Source organism: Hipposideros armiger, unplaced genomic scaffold, assembly GCF_001890085.2.
Source record: "Hipposideros armiger isolate ML-2016 unplaced genomic scaffold, ASM189008v1 scaffold_7, whole genome shotgun sequence".
Taxonomy (NCBI): domain Eukaryota; kingdom Metazoa; phylum Chordata; class Mammalia; order Chiroptera; family Hipposideridae; genus Hipposideros; species Hipposideros armiger.
Genome location: NW_017731357.1, coordinates 5,600,278 through 5,608,848, shown reverse-complemented (window position 1 = coordinate 5,608,848; position 8,571 = coordinate 5,600,278). Strand labels below are relative to the sequence as shown.

Sequence of the window (8,571 nt, the reverse complement as noted above, 5' to 3'; positions counted from 1 at the left end):
GGAGGCCATTCTTCGATCTCCGCCGCTATCCTTGCGAAGGGATGGGTGGCAGGCGCACCGCTTTGGGGCTCTCGGTCGCCCTGGGACTCCAGGGCTTCGGGGAGCGCGGAACCTCAACCCCTGTGAGCCACACTCTTTGGGAGCCCCGGCACCCCCTAACTCTGATCGACCGTGAACCCTGCACTGTAGAATCCGAGCCCGCCCGCGTGCAGCCCCGAAGTGAAGGGGCGCAGAGCAGATGATCGGGTGGCGGCGGCCAGTGCGGTCCCCAGCGGGGAGGCGGGGGCAGCTTGGGCCCGCGGTGAACGCCACCCGGGGCCGTCTAGAACCCGAGTTTCAGCCGCCTTGTTGATCCGGTTCCCCCTTCCTCAAGACGTTTGGGATGACTGACACGACTTATCCAACCTGGAAGCCACCCTCAGGAAACCCTCTTTCCTGGCAAGGACTCCCAGAACCCGCTGGGGGAAGGGGACGGCGAGTGGGGGAGGGAGAGAGGGGAGGAAAAGGAGGGAGGAAGAGGAATGAATTGCATTGGCCCGTTGCATCCGCAGCGGAACATGCTGACACCCTGGGTCCGGCCCCCTCCCCGGGGCGCAGCGCTCCGCTTCCCCACGCCGGCCAGCAAATAAGCACACAGAACACGCGGACTCGAACATGAACAAGGTTATTTTATTACTTCCCTTTTATTTGTTTTCTTTTGCACACTCATTAATAAATAACCTACTGCAACGAAAAAAAAAAAAGCAAGCAAGCAGAATCCTAATATCCTCTCGGTGGCCCTTTAGTTACACAAGAAGGACGAATTACGGCTAGCTGGTGGGAAGGAATCCTTCCAACGCTCCTCTCCATATCAGCCCCTGTCCAAATCAACCCCTGCAAGGCCTTAAATCAAAAGGGAAAGCGCGCACCAGCAGGAAGCACTCAGAGTGGGGCCGACTTCTGCCAGCAGGTCACGTATGTTCCTGCTCCTGGGGGACGACTGGCACAAGTCACAGAACTAGCCGAGCTGAAAGTCACCAGCCTCGCACACCTCCTACTACCGGCTCCCCACCCGCTTTCTGACAGGGACGAGCTCCTGGTGGCTTCCTTTGTACTGTTGCCCCCACCTCCACCCGCCAAGGCCAGAGTTGGGGGGCAGTAAGCGGACACCTACCCCAAGGTACTGGGCCGCCAGAGTCCCCTAGCCCAGGAATTTAGGATTGGGACAGAGAAAGAGAAAACAGCAGAACTAGAGACCATTTTGAGTAAAGAGAGCTATGGGAGACTGTAGGCCTGAGGAGGCAGGGAGGGAGGGAGGGAGAGAATAAGGAGAATGTTAGCGCACCAAGGGGCAGGCCACAGGAATTCTACCTCCGCCTGTGCTCCCTGCTGCCTCTAGGCCTTTCTGAGCAGCATTCTCCTACCTTCCTTAACAATAATCCCTTCTTCTGGTTCACTAGGTACCTGTGATTTACAACCTTCTAAGGTTCAGTGAGCTTGAAACTTCTGTTACTTGTGCTCAACGGAGTTCTAAGCAATATGTCCCTGAATCAAAGCTTTCTTTCTCATTTTACTTAAAAAGAAAAAAAAGGGGGTTTATTTTAGAGCAGTTTTAGGTTCCCAGAAAATTGAGAGGGAGGTCCAAAGATTTCGCATATACCCTCTGCCCCCCACACATGCACAGCCTCCCCCATTATCAACACCTGCCCCAACATCCTCAGCAGAGTGGTACATTTATTACAGTTGATGGACCTACGTTGACGTGTCATTATCACCCAGAGTCCATAGTTTACCGTAGGGTTCCCTCTTGGTGCTGTATATTCTATGGGTTTGAACAAATGTATAATGAATGACATGTTTTCACCATTACAGCATCATACAGTTTCACTGCCCTAAAAATCCTCTGTGCTCCTCCTATTATCCCTCCCTCTCCCCACCCATCAACCCCTGATCCTTTTACTGTCTCCATAGTTTTGTATTTTCCCGAATGTCACAGAGTTGGAATCATATGGTATGTATGTAGCCCTTTCAGATTGTTTCTTTTACCTAGTAATTTATTTTACTTTTATGGTAAAAGTTTCTTGCTTTTGCTTTCCCAACCCTTTTCTCCTTTAGTACATGATACCTTTTAATTGAAGGAAAAATGCTTATTGCAGGCCTACAAATAAAATTGGAATCAAATGTTTTTCCTTTGGGGAAAGAGATGCTAACAATTACTAAATACTGGAAACTAGAAATCCCAGCACCTCTCGTTTTAGCCACAGTTCAACCTGTCTAAAGTGTTCTCTGCCCTCATCTTCTGGAGCAGGGATGTTAAAAAGCTAGGGACACTTGCTCAGAAGACTGGCTGCTTCGCTCAAGGATGGGCATGACCCTGAGGCCTGGCATCCATGGAACCGTCCCGAAGGCTGCCTCCCCTCACCCCCCAGCAGCGTGGTCCCATCTGAAGTAAGAAGAGCCCAGCAATGCTCTGCATCAAAGCAAAACTCTGGGGGCCTGTTTCCGGAGCACCTGCAAAAACTCATCTCCCCCTTATTTCTCTGGAGGTCATGATCATTGTGCTACTTACTGGCAGGTGTTTCCTTGACTTAATCCCCACCCTGTCTCTGCAGCATTCAGCCATAATAATAACGAAAGCAGTTGATATTTACTGCCAGTTATATGCCAGGCACCTTGCTAAGCACTTTATATGTGTTTATTTAAACCTCACAGCCTTATGAGGTAGATAATAGTAGTGGCCCCTATTTTACAATCAAGGAAGCTGAGGCACAGAGAAATTAAGTCACATGCTCAAAGTCACACAGCTTGGAAATGGCCTAAGATTTGAGGCCCGTCTAGTTCTAGAGTTTGTTAATCACTACACTGTGAAGGGAAGATATTAGTTATATACAGCTGTATAAGAAATCACTCCATAATTTAGTGGCTTACAGCAATAGACAGTTATTATTGCACATAGTTTCTGAGGGTGCTCTGACTCAGGGGGTCTTGTGGTCCCCCTGCAGTCAAGCTGTAGGCTAGGGCTACACTCTCCCAAGACTTGTAAGGGTCCAGGGGATCTGCTTTTAAGGTCGTGGCTGTTGGTAAGAGGCCTCGGTTCCTTACCATGTGGGCCTCTCCATAGGGCTACCCCCGTGTGAGTGATCAGGGGCAGAGAGAGAGATATTAAGATGAGCCAATCTGCCTTTTATGACCTAGTCTCCTGAACACATAACTGCCTTATTCTATTCATTAAGTCCAGCCCACACTGAACAGGAGGGGATGACACAAAGGCATGAATACCACGAAGCACAGATCACTGGAGGCCATCTTGGAGGCTGGCTGCCATAGGTATGAAGAGAAGTTAAACAGAAAAGGACCTTGCTCTCACAAAAACCTAAAACCTGCTTAGAGGTGACAGCAAAAAGCTACTTTGCAAATGTTGGTCACCACTCAACAAGCCCTTTCCCTGTGTCTGACACATTTCACCAGGCACTATGTAGAAAGGTAGACTCATCTAGAACATGAGCTCTGTAGGGACAGACTCTGTGTCTTAGATCCCATATGGTTGTCAGGCTTCCATGAATATTTTTAATTGACTGACATTGAAGAAGTAAAATATGCGCTCACTGCTTTAAAAGAGTTAATCTAGTTTTTAAAAAAATCTCAATTACATTTTATTTGCATAGTTTTTGTGGTAAAATATAAATATAACATAAAACTTACCACCTTAATCATTTTTAAGTGTACCATTTAGTAGAATTAAGTACATTCACATTGTTGTGCAACCATCACCACCATCCATCTCCAGAACTTTTTTTTTTAATTGGGGAACAGTGTGTTTTTCCAGGACCCATCAGCTCCAAGTCAAATAGTTGTTTCAATCTAGTTGTGGAGGGCACAGCTCAGTGGCCCATTCAGGGATTGAACCGACAATCTTGGTGTTATGAGCACTGCGCCCTAACCACCTGAGCTAAATGGCCGCCCCTCCAGAACTCTTTTATCATCCCAAGTTGAAAATCTGTGCCCATTAAACAATAACTCCCCACCGCCCCATCCCTCCAGCCCAGCGGTTCTCAACCTTCCTAATGCCGTGACCCCTTAATACAGTTCCTCATGTTGTGGTGACCCTCAACCATAAAATTATTTTCCTTGATACTCTATAACTGTAATTTTGCTACTGTTATGAATCGTAATGTAAATATCTTTTTATTTTCCGATGGTCTTAGGTGACCCCTGTGAAAGGGTCGTTCGACCCCCAAAGGGGTAGCAACCCACAGGTTGAGAACCGCTGCTCCAGCCCCTAGCAACTACCATTATACCTCTGTCTTTATGAATTTGACTAGTCTAAGTACCCGATACAAGTGGAATCACACAATATTTGTCCTTTTGCGTCTGGTTTATTTCACATAGCATAACATCTTCAAGTTTCATCGATGTTGTAGCATGTGTCAGAATTTCCTTCCTTTTTAAGGCTGAATAATATTCCATTGTGTGTATACACCGCATTTTGTTTATTCATTCATCTGTGGATGGACATTTGGGTTGCTTCCTCCTTTTGGCTATTGTGAATAAAGCTGCTATGAACATGGGGATGCAAATTCCTATTTGAGACCCTGCTTTCCACTCTTTTGGATATATACCCAGAAGTGGAATTGCTGGATCATATGGTAATTCTATATTAAATTTTTTGAGAAACCACCATACTGTTTCCCTAACAACCTAGTTTTAACAACAATAAATGCTACCAGGTTTTGGCCCCCGGTGCGAAGCCCTTTGCATACCTTATTTCAAACCAACACTTCAACAGATTGGTTAACTTGCTCAATCTCACACAACTAGTTCGGAGACAAAGTCAACATGGGTGGGTCACTTAGCAAGGCAAATGGCTACAAGTCCAGTTTAATAAAACACAAATTCAGTCCAAGAAACGTGAGGCCACAGAGTATAGTTATCTACGGAAAGGTTCCTAAAAGTAAGTGGTGAACCAAATTTTGAATATGATGTTCTACAATTAGGCGTGTAGTGGGAAGCTAGGAGAACACTTGGCTGCAGAAGAGGACACAACCTTGCCTTAAACCCTGGGCATCTGTGTGAGTCTCTCACCTGGGTTTGCCAGGAGTTCCATGCAGCATCCCAGTTTGCCAGAGACTTTTCGAGTACCATCGACCTAAGTGGCCAGAGAGGCTTGTACTGAAGACTTGACCATAGCAGAGCCATCTCTGGCTCTGGGACCCCTCAGAACCGGCCTCCTCTGGGTTACTTGGCAATTGGGTCAGAGCTGCCGGCTACAGTAGGGATGTGTGTGCTGCCTCTAAAATCCAAAATGACACTAAACAGGGCCGGCCGAGTGGCACGATGGTTAAGAACTCGCTTGGGATGCCAGAGGGCCCCGGTTCGGATCCCACATATGAGGGCCAGTGACACTGCCCTCCACAGCTAAGATGCTGAACAACAGCTCGACCTGGAGCATGGGCTGCCATGAGTTGCCAGCGACGGCGTAGGCTGCAGCCCCTGTGGCAGTGGGTTTCCATGGGCTACCGTATGTAGGCAGCAGCCAGCGTGAGCGGCCAGCAGCCGCAGTGAGCGGCAGTCCAGAAGCCGGCGACTGATCTGCCTCGCCAGAGATGAGCGCAATGATGGTGCCAACTTGGGCCAGTGAAGCAACATCCTCCACAACTAGATTGAAGAACAAAACGACAACAACTTCTCTGTTCCCCTTCCCCCAATTCCCCAGCACTGTTCCCATTCCCCAATTCCCCAATAAAAATCTTTAAAAACAAAAACAAAAACAAAATGACACTAAACATTGTGCCTCTTTCTTTTTTCTTTTTTAAAAGACTGCTCACTTTCTTTTTTTTCTTTCATGCGGGAGTCAAACCGGCAACCTTGCTGTTAAGAGCACACGCTCTATCCACTAAGCCATCCAGGCGGCAGCTCAGCTCAAGGTGCTGAGTTCAGTCCCAGCCGTGGATGGGTGTAGCCCACCATCGAACAGGCAATCTTGTCATTAGGAGCACGTGGTCTCACCAGCTGAGCTCAGCGGCAGCTCAGCTCAGGCACAGCTCACTGGCCCATGTGGGAATCAACCAGCATCCCTGTTGCTCAGAGCTTGTGCTCTTAAGCAAACTCTTAACCAACTGAGCCACTCGGTCAGCCGGGTGTGCCTCTTTCTTGATGGTAGGTGGTACAAGGTGTTACAACTTGTCTTTCACTTCAGAAGTGACATCCTACTTGCTCCCCAGAAACTTCCTCAAGGTGGCAGGAGTTTCTGAAAGTGAATAGTGAATCTAGTTTTGAAACCAGGCACAAGCTTCTAAGAGGCCCCTCCCTGTGGGGGACACACATGATGCACTTAATTCCCCCCCAGAAGTGAGTTGTGACAGCACAGGTGAAATGCTGCCAACCACAGAAGCTCATTAGAAACTCAGCAGCGCCCAGGGTTTTTACTGGCAGCTGGTCACATAGGCACCCTCTGCCTGGCACGTACCCAAATTCCAGATTCCCAAAAGGAAAGCAGGTGTTCAGCACAAACCACATTGTTTGCATAAGCAGTCTAGGCAGAGAGAGCCACCTTATCAGGCAGGGAATGGTGGCAACTCTCCTGAAATCCAGGTTCCCAGATGCCAGCCAAGGGCTAACATGGGAAGCAGGCCTTTCTAAGGATGAGCAGTCAGGCCTGCCGTGTTAACCCTTTTCTGCACAGCGTGCATCACACAGGACTGCTCGCACAGGTCCATGTGCTGGCAGGGACTCCCTAGGCAATCTGGGCATCTGTCATGGGAACCTGGTTCAGTGGGGTGGGGTCACACCTGGAAGATCACACAGCAACTAGAAGCATAGTAACAGGAACGGATCTGAAAAACTTAGTCCTTAGTGAAAAAAACGTAAGAAACAGGGTGAACCATATATCCCAATGAATGTAATTCAGAATATCTTCATTGGGGCAGGCGGTTAGCTCAGGTGGTTAGAGAGCAGGCTCGTAACACCAAGGTTGCCGGTTTGATTCCCACATGGGCCCAGGAACTGCGCCCTCCACAACTACATTGAAAACAACCACTTGACTTGGAGCTGATGGGTCCTGGAAAAACACACTGTCCCCCCACCCCAAATAAATAAAATACAAAACCTTCATACAGGTGTCATTTATCTAAATTTCAGAAACAGGAAAGCTAACCTATGCTGTTAGAAGTCCAGATACCAATGACCTTTGGAAGGGTAGTGAGTCCAAGGGGGGCACAAAGCGCTTCTGGAGCACTGGTCATGTTCTCTTTCTTGAGTGGGGAGCTGGTTACACAAGTGTGTTCACTTTGTGCAACTTTATCCAGCTGTGCGTTTATGATATGTGCATTTTCCGAATGGATGTTACACAGCTATACAATTTACGTTAAACAAAAAATATATTCATGGAAAACAGCACTACCGATTTTGCAAGAGCATCTGTGAAGTAAAAGATATACATTAAAATGAGTCTATGGGGGGAGGACCGTGGGAGTGGGGAGCGGAGATAAAATACATGCACGCACCATCACCTTACGTGGATCAATGTTGTTAATACGCCACAGAGGAGGAGTATTGATTTGCACCTAAGGTTAAAAAAAAAAAAAAGATGCAGAAATCGCTACTTGTGATATTATTCAGGGGAATGCACTGTAGAACTTATTTCTTTGGTGTTTCTGAGTCTGTCTCCATCTACCCAGTTTCCTAAGGGATTAGTGACCCCCCCATCCCCCCACCTCTGAAGAACTCTAGGATTACCTAGCAGCGCTGAGGTCGGGGGCGGGGGGAGCGCCAGTCTAGCTCCGGAACTGCAGAGCGGCTCTGGTCAACACTACCCCTGCTGAGTGATTTAATGAGGAGGAAAGATGCACTCTAATCAGATCCCGGAAAGACTTAAAAGAGCTTTGCAAGTTCTCACACTTGAGCTGCATCTGAATCCCCTGGAGAGCTCATTAAAACGCAAAGTGCTGGGCCCCACCCCCAGAGTTTCTGATTCAATAGATCTAGGGTTAGGCGAGATTTTACATTTCTAATAACCACCTCCCAGGTGTTGCTGCTGCTGCTGCAGGTCCTGGAAGCTCACCTAGAGAAGCACTGATGCTACAAAGGAGTAAACGGAGAATTATGGCTACCGGCCATTTCTGATTAGCAAGCTTTACTCCCCTGCCCTACCCCAGGTCCCAGAACAAACCTCAGCCCTGGCCAGGGCTATCTAACCGGGTGGTGTGGCCTGAGAAATAGCTAATCCCACGGACCATGGAGACGTAGACACTGGGCTCGGAGACGTTGATAGCATCTGCAACCAGCCCCATAATCCATCCTGTGCAAGGTATGGTGGTCTGAGCTTTCAGCTGAGAAACTTAGGCCATAGCCAAGTTCACTAGGGTGGTAGTCTCAGGGAACTGTGAATGTGCATCCAAGAAGGAGGGAACGTTCCCTCCGTAATTACTTGATGGCCCAACTCAAAGAAAGAATGTGTTACAGGAGGAAGTGGTTAGCAAGGGAGTCTAGACCAGCGCTTCCCAACCTTTTCACACACTGAAAAGGATCATATTTGCATTATTCACTTGAGAGTACCTGTAAGAGGCTTGATAAAGGGGAAAAAAAACTATCACA

General features: G+C 48.0%; 1 pseudogene; it reads left to right on the top strand.

The window, feature by feature from the left end:
* LOC109386060 (GTP-binding nuclear protein Ran-like) overlaps nt 1-6,331 on the top strand; it is a 22,113-nt pseudogene extending 15,782 nt beyond the window's left edge.
* The last annotated feature ends 2,240 nt before the right edge of the window (nt 6,332-8,571 follow it).